Source organism: Lampris incognitus, chromosome 17 (genome assembly GCF_029633865.1).
Source record: "Lampris incognitus isolate fLamInc1 chromosome 17, fLamInc1.hap2, whole genome shotgun sequence".
Classification (NCBI taxonomy): Eukaryota; Metazoa; Chordata; class Actinopteri; order Lampriformes; family Lampridae; genus Lampris; species Lampris incognitus.
In genome coordinates, this window is record NC_079227.1 from 17078740 (window position 1) to 17095098 (window position 16359).

A 16359-nucleotide genomic window follows, 5' to 3' on the forward strand; every position below is an offset into this window, starting at 1 on the left:
TGACCTTGCCGACCTGCGTGTTTTCTTCCATAACATCTGAAACTATATATATATATATACACTCACCCGCCACTTTATTAGGCACACCTGTCCAACTGCTCGTTAACGCAAATTTCTAATCAGCCAATCACATGGCAGCAACTCAATGCATTTAGGCATGTAGACATGGTCAAGACGATCTGCTGCAGTTCAAACCGAGCATCAGAAAGGGGAAGAAAGGTGATTTAAGTGACTCTGAATGTGGCATGGTTGTTGGTGCCAGACGGGCTGGTCTGAGTATTTCAGAAACTGCTGATCTACTGGGATTTTCATGCACAACCATCTCTAGGGTTTACAGAGAATGGTCCGAAAAAGAGAAAATATCCAGTGAGCGGCAGTTCTGTGGGTGAAAATGCCTTGTTGATGCCAGAGGTCAGAGGAGAATGGCCAGACTGGTTCGAGCTGACAGAAAGGCAACAGTAACTCAAATAACCACTCATTACAACCGAGGTATGCAGAAGAGCATCTCTGAACGCACAACACGTCGAACCTTGAGGCAGATGGGCTACAGCAGCAGAAGACCACACCGGGTGCCACTCCTGTCAGCTAAGAACAGGAAACTGAGGCTACAATTCGCACAGGCTCACCAAAATTGGACAATAGAAGATTGGAAAAACGTTGCCTGGTCTGATGAGTCTCGATTTCTGCTGCGACATTCGGATGGTAGGGTCAGAATTTGGCGTCAACAACATGAAAGCATGGATCCATCCTGCCTTGTATCAACGGTTCAGGCTGGTGGTGGTGGTGTAATGGTGTGGGGGATATTTTCTTGGCACACTTTGGGCCCCTTAGTATCAATTGAGCATCGTGTCAACGCCACAGCCTACCTGAGTATTGTTGCTGACCATGTCCATCCCTTTATGACCACAGTGTTCCCATCTTCTGATGGCTACTTCCAGCAGGATAACGCGCCATGTCATAAAGCTCGAATCATCTCAGACTGGTTTCTTGAACATGACAATGAGTTCACTGTACTCAAATGGCCTCCACAGTCACCAGATCTCACTCCAATAGAGCACCTTTGGGATGTGGTGGACCGGGAGATTCGCATCATGGATGTGCAGCCGACAAATCTGCAGCAACTGCGTGATGCTATCATGTCAATATGGACCAAACTCTCTGAGGAATGTTTCCAGTACCTTGTTGAATCTATGCCACGAAGGATTAAGGCAGTTCTGTAGGCAAAAGGGGGTCCAACCCGGTACTAGCAAGGTGTACCTAATAAAGTGGCCAGTGAGTGTATATATATAAAACATATATTAGGGCTGCACAATTAATCGCAAATAATCAAGTATTGGGATTTTATGTTTCCACAATTAATAATTGTGTAATTCAGAGATATTGAAGTCATTTCATCTCATCATCAGCCGCTTCTCCGTGGTCGGGTCGCGGTGGCAGCACTCCAGACATCCCTCTCCCTAGCAACGCCCTCCAGCTCCTCCTGAGGAATCCCAAGGCGTTCCCAGGCCAGATTGGACATGTAGTCCCTCCAGCGAGTTCTGGGTCTACCCCGGGGTCTCCTCCCTTGGACGTGCCCGGAAAACCTCCAAAGGAAGGCGCCCAGGAGGCATCCTAATCAGATGCCCAAACCACCTCAACTGGCTCCTTTCGATGCGAAGGAGCAGCGGCTCTACTCCGAGCTCCCTCTGGATGTCTGAGCTCCTCACCCTATCTCTAAGGCTGAGCCCAGACACCCTACGGAGGAAACTCATTTCAGCCGCTTGTACCCGCAATTTCACCCCTTCGGTCACCACCCAAAGCTCATGACCATAGGTGAGGGTTGGAACGAAGATATGGAAGTGTTCCAATTCTATCTTTATTGCATCTGAGAGTCACGTTGCCAAAACAATTACACTTGACCAATCGTAAAACTTGAATGCACAACATGCACCCATGTGACCAAAATGAGAGAAGTCTACAGCAACAGATGGGAAAGAGAGAAGTCCAACATAACAGTGTTTTTTGGAAAAATGTGGTGATGAGTAAAGAGAAAAAGAACTAAGAGCCCCATTGTTAACAAGTTGCAAATGTGCATTAAAGTAATTTTGTTCCCTGAAATGGAGACTAATAACGGTGATAACAATATTTAGTGAAGGAATTGGGATTATCATCATTTTTGCCTTTATCGTGCAGCCCTGGAATGAGAGGATGCCAGGGGGTCTGGGAAAGCAGAATTTCATAGGCTTCATTATCATGGAAAAATCTGCTAAAATAAATGATAAAAGGAATGACATGATGAAATGAGAGCCTCCATCGGCGGTCTGTGTAGCAAATTAGGGACAGGACGGAGGAGGGTTTTATAGTGGTACGGTTTTATAGTGCATTTCAGGCAGATGAGACAGAACAGTGCGGCCTCGCCCAAATGTCCAAAAAGAACATATCTGGCAACCCGAGTAAAGAGCCGCCCAAATCTGCCAAACTCTGTTGAAATATTTGGCGACGTGCAGACGAATAAACACAGCGCTGCAAAACAGAGAGAGAGGGCTGAATAAAGGCCTGACACGCACTCGAAAAACCCCACGGCAGGTCTGCACCAACTTAAAATGCTCGTGGGGGGGGGGGCACAGCAAAAATTTCTTTAAAGCCGTTTACACCTAGATTCATTAGAGCCCAACACTTTTTTTTTATCAATAGATTAGAAAGTAAGGAACATCTACTTTCTGAACATTTCCATTCCGATAGCCAGCAGCCACATTAAGATTTAATGACCAGAGGCTCAGGAAGGCGAGGTTAATAAATACCGCCGTTACCAGACGTGACCATTCATACCAGTGAAACCACTATCCCTTTTCTACTGGCTCCAGGTCGTGCAAGGAAAGGTTCGGATAAACCTTGACTAGGCTGCTTTGACCCTGCAGCACAAGCGGAGGCTGCTTTCTCTCTTGACCAAAAGCGAGCTGGGACAAGGCAGGACAAGTCCAGCTCGCATCCTTTCATCATCAGTCATCCGCCACTCCTTAATACTGCCACACCTCCACCCACTTAACCCCCTCCCCCCCACCCCTCTCTCTATTTATTGCCTTCTTCCTCTCTCTTTCATCCCCTTTGGACAGATGGAGAAAACAACTGAGGTAGTTAGAGGGGTGGTGTCGTGTTTTTTTGTTCTTTTTCTTTTTTTTTTAAACAAGCTTTTCTAGCGGTGAAGCACTGGGGGAAAGGGCTATTTTGTTCTCCGAGCCTGAATTCAGTCCCCCGGCATAATTCAAAGATTGATTCAGTTTGGGTAGCGTGGCGGTCTATTCTGGGGGATCGACCACAGGGATCGCCAGTTCGAATCCCCGTGTTACATCCGGCTTGGTCGGGTGTCCCTACAGACACAATTAGCCGTGTCTGCGGGTGGGAAGTTGGATGTGGGTATGTGTCCTGGTCGCTGCACTAGTGCCTCCCCTGGTCGGTCGGGGCACCTGTTCGGGGGGGGGGGGGGGGGATAGCGTGATCCTCCCATGCGCTATGTCCTCCTGGTGAAACTCACTGCCAGGTGAAAAGAAGCAGCTGGCGACTCCACATGTATCAGAGGAAACATGTGGTAGTCTGCAGCCCTCCCTGGATTGGCACAGGGGGTGAAAAAAAAAACACAAAATAAAAAAAGATAAATTCAAAATCTTGGTAAGGTTTAAAAATAGGGCAATTTTTATGAGAAAAGTCGTGCCAGTGCTGCTTTGGTGTGAGTTAACACCATGGCTGACACACTTTCACGGTGTTTTCCATCCTGTAGCACAGAAAGCTCTGGTAAAACTGGGGTCACCGTTGCTGCATGCATGCATGCATGTCGGGGCAACGCTGGGCTGGTCTTTGGAAAGTACTGGGAGGTATGTAGGTCCAACTGACTCAATAAATCTTTCTCAGCCCGAGTGTTTTCATTTTCATTCACTTTTCTCTGATGTTTTGGCAGTGTGGCTGAGACATTTTCCCCGAGGTAATCCCTCCATCTCCCCGACTCCACTTCTCTGCCGTTTTCTTTCTTTCTCAAATTCTCCCCTTCTCCCAAACACAATCGTTTCTTATTCCACTCTCTGATGAGCCTGTGTTGAATTTTAATGTGTTGCATGGCGCACACAAACACACACACACACACACACACACACACACACACACACAAACACAGACACACACAGGGAGGAGCTCCTCTTTTGCATAAACATTTCCATGGGGAAGGAGACTACTCGGATGGTTGTGCTGAGAGGGTCATGACAGTATCGTCAAGGTTACGGGAATCTGTTTGGAAAGGCAGAAGGTTTTCCCTGAGAGGACCCCAGAGGTGCCCGAGGATATGCCGCACCCCATCTACTGCTGCGCCTAATGGTTTACATATGAGTTGTTGCGTAACTGATCTCTCTGAGATCATTCGAAACGTTCTGAAAAAAAAAATGTCAAAAAAAGTGCATGTGTTCTAGAAGCAGAAACCTACCAGGAATTCACACGTTGTTCCCATGATTTTACCCAACCCAATCTTGACTTCTCAACATGAACAAGTTGCTTCCAAAGCTGGAGAAAAACAAAAAACAAGACCACCTCGACGAGTGACTGGATTTTGACATTTGTGGACTGTGTATGACCAATCAGTTCTTCTTCTGCTGTTGTAAATGGTCTAGTGGTAACATCTAGGATGATGACTGAGGAATCAATCACTGAACCACTTGCCTATGAAATAAAGACAGGCGCTCATGAGACAGCTGTGTCATTTGTTTCTGCAGATGATAATGCAGTGCATGGCAGCGTATGGGTGAAAATGAATGTAAGAAGTCCACGGGTCTGGCTCTAATCAACATCTGGTATTTCACAAAAAAAGAATTATGATAAATTGAATCATGCTGTTGTAAAAATGCAAGATAACCTCTAGTCCACACAATACAATTTCCCCAGTTACTGTCTTTGAAGAAACTCCTGATTTCAAATCGAGATTAATTTGCAGCATTTTTAGGAATTCTTCATATCAAGACTATGTTACCTAAGCTCCTTAATATTTGCAATGCAATGGTATTCACTGTAATGGCAGTGCTAAGTTCGCATTAATTCCAAAGGTTAAGACCAAAGTTCTCCTTCAGCTGTGTAAGGTTGACATTTAGAGCAGACTCTGGCTTTAAGATTTGTGTTACTGACATTTAAACAACACGGTCTACCTCTGGATACGCTTTGTACTACCCAATACTGTGCAGAGACCTGGGTGGCATTAGCAATGGTGGACGACCTCCAGTGTGTTACTGAGCATGCTCAAGAAACACCGAGCTCAACTTATGTGTCTGAAGGAAACAAAACACACATGCACACGTGCACACACACACACACCTCGTCAGTTCTAGATAAAAAGGTCAGGACAATTGGCTGTAACTCTCCCTTCCCATTAGATGAAGGCACAAATACAAGCCAGTCCTTTAAATGTCAAGTCTGTCCCTACAAGACCCTTGATATTCTCTCTCTCTCTCTCTCTCTCTCTCTCTCTCTCTCTCTCTCCTCTCTCTCTCTCTCTCTCTCTCTCTCTCTCTCTCTCTCTCTCTCTCTCTCTCTCTCTCTCTCTCTCTCTCTCTCCTCTCTCTCTCTCTCCACTCACTCACTCACTCACTCACTCACTCACTCACTCACTCCGGATCTTAAAGCTGTAACCTACTCTACAGCAGAATTCACTTTGTATAATTTCTAAACTTGCAGGGACTTTACTGCAGTTTTTTGCAAAAGCTCGAAACCCATCCGCCTTTTAATTAGTCCTATCAGGCAATGTCCTCCAGGAACACTTTTTGGCGCCATCTCAGTGACAAATAAGATCAATTTTGCGTTACTGTTCTAGGACTAAGGTGATTTACTCCAAGTGAGACGAAGACACATTTGCTCTTTTGGCACTGACAACACATGCAGAAAATAAATGGAGTACTTTTTTCCTCTGTCTGTATATCTGTTCAACATGTCTGCATGCCTACCTGTTTGTCTCTTTCTTTTCCAACTGTATAACTCCATGTCTGCATGAATGTCTCTCCATCACTGCTGTATCAGTCTTCCTGTGCAAGTCTGTTTCCACCAACATCTTTGAACGCCTGTGCTTTCCATGAAAAGCTTCAATTATGCCAGTGCCATGCTTCCAAGTTGATTTAAAAATATAAAGTCAGGGCATCCGGGTAGCGTAGCGGTCTACTCCGTTGCCTACCAACATTGGGATCCCGGTTCAAATCCCATGTTGCCTCCGGCTTGGTTGGGCGTCCCTACAGACACAATTGGCCGTGTCTGCGGGTGGGAAGCCGAATGTGGGTATGTGTCCTGGTTGATGCACTAGCGCCTCCTCTGGTTGGTCGGTCGGAGGGGGGGGGGGATAGCGTGATCCTCCCACGTGCTACGTCCCCCTGGCAAAATTCCTCACTGTCAGGTGATTAGAAGCGACTGGCGACTCCACATGTATGGGAGAAGGCATGTGGTAGTCTGCAGCCCTCCCCGGATCAGCGACCGGGACATCTCAGAAGAGTGGGGTAATTGGCCAAGTGCAACGGGGGAGGAAAAATCCAAAAATAAAAAAAATACAATGTCACCTTCTGCATTCAGTGACACAGCAGAGTAAGTCAGCTCTGTTGAGTTGTGGATGTCCACTACTACCCAAACCTGAAAGGTCACTAATTATCAAAAAAATTCCTCCTGTCTCTCTTATCGCCTTCGTCATACGGTGCTCATGGATGACTTGAATTTGTCTACAGCTCATGTTCCCTGTCTCTGTGGCAGCATTTTCTAATTAACGCCACCACGAATTAATCTGAGCGAGACGCGGCACAATTTCTTATGACCAATACAAACCCTGGCACCATATCAACACGATTCACATGCTGGCTAGTGCAACGTGATATATATATATATATATATATATATATATATATATATATATATACATATATATATATATATATATATATATACATATATATATATATATATATATATATATACATACACACACACACACACACACACACACACACACACACACACACACACACACAGCATGAAGAAGCTGATGAGCCTGCCACATCCCCTCTCCCTCAAATAGTCCATCACATTTGCTCTTTTTTTCCCTTCACCAAATTTCCCCTCGGGGATTAATAAAGTATTTCTGATTCTGATCCTCCTCGGGTTCGTATATTTTCCCTCCTGCCTGTTTACCAGTTCAGCTAATGTTCTGCCGACAGACTGTTGGAATTGCTGCCATTTCTACCATTCTTACATTTAGACTTGCTGAGATCTTTCTCTGATGTGATGCTTTGCAATAACAGGACGGAAAATCATAGCTTCTTCTGCAAAGTCATCTTTAACTGTCTTACAGTTAGAGGGTTTGCACTATACATAAACCCATGCAGACACGGGAGAACATGCAAACCACACAGAAAGGACGACCCTCAAGGCTGGACTACCCCGGGGCTTGAACCCAGGACCTTCTTGCTGTGAGGTGACGGCGCTAACCATTGCACCACCGTGCCGCTCATTTTGCCATAAGATGCTAGTGTAAAATAATGTCGGTCAGCAAGTGGAGAAGCATGGCTCAGGAGGTAGAGCAGGAAGGTTCCTGGTTCGATCCCCAGCTCCTCCCGACAGCGCGTTGAAGTGTCCTTGAACAAGACACTTAACCTTTAACTGCTTCTGATGAGCAGGTTGGTGCCTTGCTTGGCAGCCTCCTCCATCAGTGTATGACTGTCAAGTCAATTTTATTTGTATGGCCCAATATCACAAATTTGCCTCAGGGGCCTTTTACAGCAACACAACATCCTGTCCTTACACCCTTGCATCGGATAAGGATGTGTGTGTGAACGTAAGGCATACATTGTAAAGCATTTTGAGCGGTCGGTAGACAAGAAAAGTGCTATATAAATGCAGTCCATTTGCCATTTAGCAGTGAAAATGGCCAAAATGTGGTGATACTCCTACACTGTTATGGCTTTTAGCATTTGACAAGAAGATACACACATGGCATTACTTCAATGACTGGATTACTTTGGACCGCCAAAGCACAGTGTGCGCTGTGTGTATCGCAACACATGCAAACTGACACAAACATCTCATATGTCCTTGCTGCCAAGCCCAGATAGAAGACACTGTTCCCTCATTTCAATAATTCAACAAGAAGGGGGGGGGATGTGTGCGTTCTGAACGCCAAACTACCTCATAGGGACAGACAGACAGACAGGTATCATGGCTTCTCTTTTCAAAATGAGCAAAGACAAGCATTTTTTTTCTATGTGCCTCTCTAACGTTTCTGTGCTTAAAGCTTCAGGCATCCCGCTAACAAATGCCAGATAAATACCCTTTTTTTCCTGTCTGAGCCAGACCTCATTAAAATGTTGTCAGGCAAAATTTGGAATCATCCAGACAAAAATATCACTGATCGCTCCAGTATTGAGAGAAAGCATACAGCTTTGCTGAATATTCGCACTGGGCTTCAACAGTCTAGCAACTGTTTAAGCCTTCAAAAACCATTATATAAATAAATATTTCCTCTTCAAGAATAAAATACCGTCAGACATGTCTTAATATGTATAACTGAAGAAAAAAAATGCAAACCATGGCTTCCAACAAGATAAAAATGACTTTATTTGGCACTTCTGCATGTACGCGTTTCCTGCCATAACCGTAGTGTCCCTTCACATCACTCAATACCGAAGTGATCGGTTAGGTTTTCGTATAAGGATTCTGAATGGTGCCCGACAATGTTTTAATTAACTCTGGGTTCAAAAGAAGTGAATGATATCATCCTCAACATAATTGCAAGATACAGGTGTTTTGCCTCAATCGTGAATTATTTAAATATTTCTTATACTATATACTCATACAGATTCAGGTTCACACACTTGGAGGCTGACGACAGGAGAGGAGCATGTGGATGAACGTCATGTATGACATACCTGACTGCAGGTATCCCCGCCATTATAAACAATACAGTTGCACAACGACCCCTTGCAACTTGTTTGTAAGATTGGGGGATACCTGCAGTCAGATGAAACTGAAGAGGCCACTTAGATGAGCAATGAAACGTTTCTCCCAATAAATGTTGTGTCCAGATGAACTGATTCAACTTTCTGATATTTCCCTACCTGGATTGTTGAGCATGCACCAAGACAAGTCACTGTATGCATAGCACAATTCAGCTTTACTCAACTCAAGCTGTACACCTGACCCAAATTGGATAGTAGAGAGCAGATTATTCATTTTAATAGTTATCCCCTTGCTCTTTGTAGCAAACTATGTCATGGAAGATCAACCACGTCACCCACGAAACCCAGTCATTCTCAAAGCCACCTTTCCATTCTTCGAGGCGCCTCTAAATAACCAGTACCTTTTACAATGTATGGCCTTTCTGCCAATGCATTGCATAGCACATCCAAAGCAATTATGGTTAATGAAAAACAGACATATGTATTACATGCATAGCTGGTAAACCATCTGCAACAAACACGTTTAGAAAGCTAGACTTAATTAGACATTCAAATCATGTTGTTAACATTAAGGTTGTCCAAGAATGCATGTGGTGTAGTCAATTACATCTTCAAGTGTGATCTACAATGCCAGAAGTGGCCACAAGCCACAAAGTAGATAAGTGTGGTGAAGTGCTTGTTAAAATCAAGGATTAGCTGTCAAATCAAATTACTGAGCATAACTATGACTTAGTGGTTTGAAGATGAACAGAATAGAATAGAATAGAATGCTTTGGAATTGCATTGTAAATTTCCAACAGAAAAAAGCCCCGTTTCTGCAAAATAAGCACTATCCATCTCCTAGGGGGAAAAATGTTTTCAATCGTGCTCTATTATCAAGTGTCAATAATTATTTTAAGAAAATACTCCTTTTTACACATTTTAACACCTATTTTGTCTAAGATATTGTTATCTGACCTTAGTACCAGCTACCTGGCTGGATAACACTTGGTTAACAATATCTAGTGTTGAATATTAGTAGTTTTTCAATTTGATAGTTCAAGTGACATCATAGAGAGAAAATTGGCTCAGAAGTGAGCAGGTAAGCACTCACTTTGTTACTACTCACATACATTTCTAAATATATCCGTTTGACATTTTCAATTCTGAAATGATGGAAATGATGCACCTAACAGCAGTATTTCTAGTTGGGAGCTGAAAATAGTTTTCCTTTGCTAAAACAATATCATTGAATCTGACTTTCAGTAATAGCTGAAATCCATCAAAATAAAGAGCTGCAGACAAAAACAAGCAAACGGTTTTTAATACAATTAAACCATGTTCACACTAAAGTGATTTGCAGCCTGGGGAGAGTATAATATATTCATGCAGAAACACTACAGTGGGTGTGCAACCATTCAACCTTTTTGAATAAATAGCTAGAGTTGGAGCAGTCTAAAATAGACTGCAGTAGACTCGGAACCACAAACTGAGATCTACCAGAAGGATCCCGATGACGTCAACAGCAAGGCGTGGATACAACCGAATATAATCGAATCTCTCCACCACCTCAAAAGTTTTCTACGTGGCCCAAACATGCTTCATCAGTCTTCTGCAGCGTCTTCCCGTGGGGGCACAGCTGACGATAAGCGAGCCGGGTGACAGGGGAGGGAGCACTGAAGCCATGGCAGCTCTCCCACACAGGGGAACACGTTTAAGTGTACATCAGTTATTCGGCTCAGGTCCGTGGCTTAATTCGAGCTGGCCTCATCGCATTCACTCACCGAAGCGCCGCCGGCCAAACTTTGGCGAGAACAGAATCTGAAGCAGCCTGAGAATACGCCCATATTCCACTGTCAACACCAGCGTGTCGGCATTACAGCACCTCCAGTTTACAGTATAAAACGCCGCGAAGCGAAGTGACGGGTACCATTGGTAGATCGTGGTTGAAAGCAACACGAACCATTCACTTGTGTCATCCCTAACGCCGTAATGTAACTTGGCGTACTGTTCATCATGTGATAGGCGACCCCCCCCCCCTCTACTCCTCCCTTATTTTCCACTGTAATTGCAATGAATCGTAACACACGGGAGACAGCGCAAGAGTTAAACTGTTGCACGTATTTCCTACCTGTTTGGTGGTTAAAATATCCCGGGAAAGTGGGAGATTTCAGCCGTTAGATCCAGTCAGACTAGATATCCAACTTTGAAGGGTTGGTGATGCGGTGGCAGAATTTCTTCTCTCCGCGACTCACTTAAAAGCAGCTAGAGCAGCCTCCGCTTCATTCTCCCTCAACGGGACAGCCGGGGGGTTGTTGTTTTTTTCTCTTTACGTAGGTTTTAAAGACCCACAATGTTGGAGGAAAGTCACACGGCACCACTGACGTCGTCCTGGCAGAATCAGCTGTCATCTCATTAGAAGTTGGATCAACTGAGTTGGCTGCTTCGAGTTCTCCATGCCGACATCGACGCCACCTCTTTTACTGAACCGGAGGGCCCTTTGCTGTCTCGGATAATGCCTGATTGAAAAGCGCAGGGGGAGGGGAGGCGGGGTAAAAAACATGCACATGAGGAGAGAGAGAAATGTATTTACGAGGCGTCAGTTAACGTCCACAGTCTACCTCTATTAATGTTGTGCTGTTGCGATGAAAAACTATAACCGCGCAGGTTTGCAGCATCGTTTTCCGAAGACGGGTCAGTCTCACATTGCGGTATAAACATCTAGCAATTTTTGGGGGGCATGAAAATACCTCTTTTAGGCCAAAGGAAGATCAGACATCCTCAGAGGTAGATATTGGCCCTTGTCCATCCTGCCATTCCTACACAGGACAGCACACGTCATGTTATGACCATCTGCCCAGTACCAAAGTAGTTCATTTTCATTTTCTAGAGTAATGACAGAATCGCTCACTGTGTTTTCATCTTTATTGGGGCGAGGGGTGGGGGGGGGGGGGGTGGAAGGTAAAGTTATCACTGCTAACTAATTAATAACCAGCTACTTAACTGAATATGAATAGTTAGAGGTGATGACTTTGGCCTTTATGGTTTATCTAATTTGCCTTGGTTATTTATTTTTAATGTTTGGATCTGATGTGCAATGAAGAAAATTTTTTGCTTAGCAAATTCATCAGATAAAAACACTTTTCAGTAACAGTAGCTGCCTTAAACGATGAGTGAAAAACTAAAGAATCCCCTTATAATTTTCAACATTCATGAATACAAGATAGTCTCTACGTTTGCAGGGATCGAGCAGAAGAAAACTGTATAACTCATCCTCCTGCGTGGCATGTCATGTCACATTGGCGGCAACAGTAGGGATAATTAAAACTATGAAAGCTGTTTTTTCGTGAAAAAAAAGGCGTCTAATTTTGGTTTTAGTGCAAGCTTGGGGAGGTGTGTGTGTGTGTGCGCGTGTGTGTGTGTGTGTATGTGTGTGCATGCAGTGTGAAAGCTAGATTATATGTAGTTTCTGCTGTGTCTGCAGTAATGACAGCTTCCTCATAACAGCCAGAACAATAGCAGGAAATAAAGCCAATAAATGCCTTAGCACTGAGGTGTCTACAGGGGAGAGGAGAAGAGCAGAAAGAAAAGAAGCAAGGTCTCAAGCTGCACACATAAACATTAATCCACGTCTACCAGATATGCATACAAATGTACGATACTCATTCAGATGTACACAAACCAGCTTTGTCAGTATCATTCTGCCCATAGCGTGCCAAAAGCTGTAATTAAGTATCCAAATACTTCCTTTATCATTAACTCATAATTTCAAGGAGATTTTCAAATAGATTTTGGAACTCGTGACGGAAAATCCTCTCTTCAAATCAACTATCAAATCCCACTTCAACTAAGAATACCTGTCCTTTGTCCTCCCGTTTTACAAACAACACAAGAATCGGGGCTAAATCCATGATTTTGCTGACGATCTTCAAACCAATGGGTCGGAAAATTCTGGCAAAAGAAGTTTTCATGGTAACACTACTGAAACAAAATCCATAGGGCCTTCAAAAACTCACCCTAGCACATTAAAAATTTTCAACCAGTATTTGGCACTTAACAAATGTGTGATACACAAATGTGTGATTCTGAGTCAATGGGCATGAGCAAGGCAGTGTGGGAGAGATCTGGCAGTGAAATGCCTTGGGTGGGCTTCATTTGGTCAACTAAATACGCACAAAGATATCTGCAAGAACCCACACTCACACACATGCACATGTACACACACATACACATGCATGCACACACACGTGCACATGCACGCGCACGCACACACACAGATCCTCAATGCTTCTGAAAAGGGACCAGATCAGTGAGACCGTACTACCTTTGTCTTCTCTCACAGCGTCTATGTGGGTCTAAAGCCCATTGTTGTCTTTCAATATATTTTGCCAGTTGGTCATCACTAGAGCCTCTGTTGGAGTAGAATATATTAGCTATCATACAGTCCTCTGATTGTTTCTCTATTGCTGAGTGGCGAACATCAAATGTGACTTACTGTTCGAGTAGGCAGCAAATGAACGGCTGGACTCAGTTACTGAAGTCACTTACTGGAATATTTCGTGGATTGCCCTCTGTTTTTTTTTTTACTGTTTATTGTGATTCATTTGCAACTATGGTTTTATGTCATTTGATTTGGTTGACATTACAACAGTGATGTAAAATGAGTCACAAATTCAGAATCTATTGTTTGCCTTTTGGGTGTTCTTTGTTACGATCACTGTCGGATCATGACTTAAGAACTTTAAAATGGTGGGTATAATGTATTTGACTTGTTGCATGACTTAGACTGGGTAATGTGATTGGCCCTCCAAAGGTTCTTATAGAAACTTGGATGCAGACCTGTATACATGCATCCATCCATCCATTATCCAAACCGCTTATCCTGCGCTCAGGGTCACGGGGATGCTGGAGCCTATCCCAGCAGTCATTGGGCGGCAGGTGGGGAGACACCCTGGAAAGGCCACCAGGCCATCAGAGGGCTGACACACACACACACACACACACACACATTCACACTTAGGGACAATTTAGTACAGCTGATTCACCTGACCTACATGTCTTTGGGCTGTGGGAGGAAACCAGAGTACCTGGAGGAAACCCACACAGACACGGTGAAAACATGCAAACTCCACACAGAGGACGACCTGGGATGACCCCAATGTTGGACTACCCCAGGGCTCGAACCCAGGACCTCCATGCTGTGAGGCGACCATGCTAACCACTGGGCCACCATGCCGCCCAGACCTATACAGTATGGACAAAACCAATACCAACATGAAACAAGCATTACATTATCGCCAGCATCACTACCATAGTTGTGCACCTAACTGGTGACAGAAAAAGGTTTTAACACTGCCCAATTAATAACAATATAGAATGTTGTAAATTTTATAATAACTAACCTTGCATATGAACCCTTAGCATAAATTCGTATAAACAACAAAGCAACACCCATTTTATTGCAAAGAACAAGTCATATAAGCTAGCCAATAAACTGACTGCAAACAGCATGTTTGTGATTAACATTATTTAGCCGCTTGGTTATAAACTTGCAGAAACAATCTGCATGTGTGCATACACATGTTACAGTTAATGCAAAGCAGCATGCCTATGGTTAGACAGTTTTAATCAACTTTACGGTCTCTTACAGCAAAGCTCTCTGTTAAGTTTGCCCTGAGACCACAGCAACCTCGGCCAATTTCTGCAAGAATATTGGTACGGTACTCGTCAAACACCATACTAGACTTACACTGTAGCCATAAATAAGTACTGCTAATTTAAATTAAATCTGTCCTTTAGACCCTTACTCATTTGGGCCCAGCTCCTTGTTAAAGCTTTAATCGCTTCATTAATCCTTTGCTGTAACTTCCTTCCTGACAGCCTGCCAAAATACTCTTTTCAAATTGTTAAAAATCATCAGGTAAAATGAGGCCCACCTTCCACTTATCCTGTCACTTCCCATCACTGTCTGTGCATGGTTGCTTTTATTGCATTCAAAGCCACGGCACTTGCACACAAAGCTGCCCAGGCCTCACACCACCAGGCCATCGTTCATTCCTGAACGCCAGCCTGTGTTGTACTTTCTGCCACTGTCTGCTTTCCACTCCTATCCCGGCGATCATGCTCAACTCCTCTTCCTCCTGGTTTCTCAGTGGTGGTCTGATCTTCCCATTTCAGTAAAAACAGTAGAGGCACCCCCCCCCCCATTCCTCTATTGTGGTATCAGAACTCATCTCTTTGACCCTCACAACCTCTGAATAACACACCCTTGCATCATTTTCTCCTGTTTGCCATAATTTACTTTCATAAAAGTAATTTACTTTCATAAAAGTAAGATTCCTACTCGGCTCTTTTTTTCCCCTTTCCCTTCAATCTTGTCTATGTTAGTGGCACAGAAAATTCACCCTGCTGCTAAGAAGTCTAGCGGTTGTCCACAGTGACTTTTAGCCTCGTTGCTAAGAGGTCAAAGACAGGTGTCCGCATATATAGACTTAGGTATATATTTATATAGATGGACTTGGGCACTGACTACACAGCATCGTCAGACTTACACTGGTTGTTTTACGTTGTGCTGTTTTGAAGCATAGATGTGGTGCCGCAGGTGAAGCATGTCCCGATGAAGTGGAAAACTTTTTTTTAATTATAAATCCCCCCCCTTTTTTTCTCCCCAATTGTACTTGGCCAATTACCCCACTCTTGCGAGCTGTCCTGGTTGCTGCTCCACCCCCTCTGCTGATCCGGGGAGGGCTGCTGACTACCACATGCCTCCCCCGAAACATGTGGAGTCGCCAGCCGCTTCTTCTCACCTGACAGTGAGGAGTTTCACCAGGGGGACGTAGCGCGTGGAAGGATCGCGCTATTCCCCCCAGTTCCCCCTCCCCCCTGAACAAGCACCCTGATCGACCAGAGGAAGCGCTAGTGCAGCGACCAGGACACGTACCCACATCTGGCTTCCCACCCGCAGACACGGCCAAATGTGTCTGTAGGGACGCCCGACCAAGCCGGAGGAAACACGGGGATTCGATCTGACTATCCCCTTGTTGGTAGGCAACGGAATAGACCGCTACGCTACCCAGACGCCCCGGAAAACCTTCTTTTTTCTTTTTTCTTTTTTGGAAAAACGTTGGGTCCGGTATGAGTCAAGTGTTGGTAGTGAGCGATTGCTGAGCTGGAAGGGGCAGTGAAACACAACCATTTCTTTCCGTTACAGCAATCCTCTTGTCTTACTCTGTGTACTCTCAATCTCTTTAACACTCTTACTTGCTTAGTCTTTTGGGAGGCTGAATGCATTCTGATCCTATTGCGACCCGGCACAGTCAGTAGGTGGAGACCATATGGAGCAGAAACAGTAAAGCAATTGGATTAGTATTAGTCTTAAGGCTGGGCTTTGGAGAATGCCATCCCGACAAGTCTCGATGGCTGCCAGACTACCAGTAGTGGTAGT

General features: G+C 44.4%; 1 protein-coding gene across 1 annotated transcript in view; it reads right to left on the bottom strand.

The window, feature by feature from the left end:
* The window catches only part of dnmbp (dynamin binding protein), a 55826-nt gene extending 44490 nt beyond the window's left edge, over positions 1–11336 (bottom strand). Inside the window, exon 1 of the mRNA XM_056296693.1 lies at positions 11047–11336. The gene's annotated coding sequence lies outside the window, so the exon portion shown is untranslated. The remainder of the gene's footprint in view (positions 1–11046) is intronic.
* Between the last annotated feature and the right edge of the window lie 5023 nt (positions 11337–16359).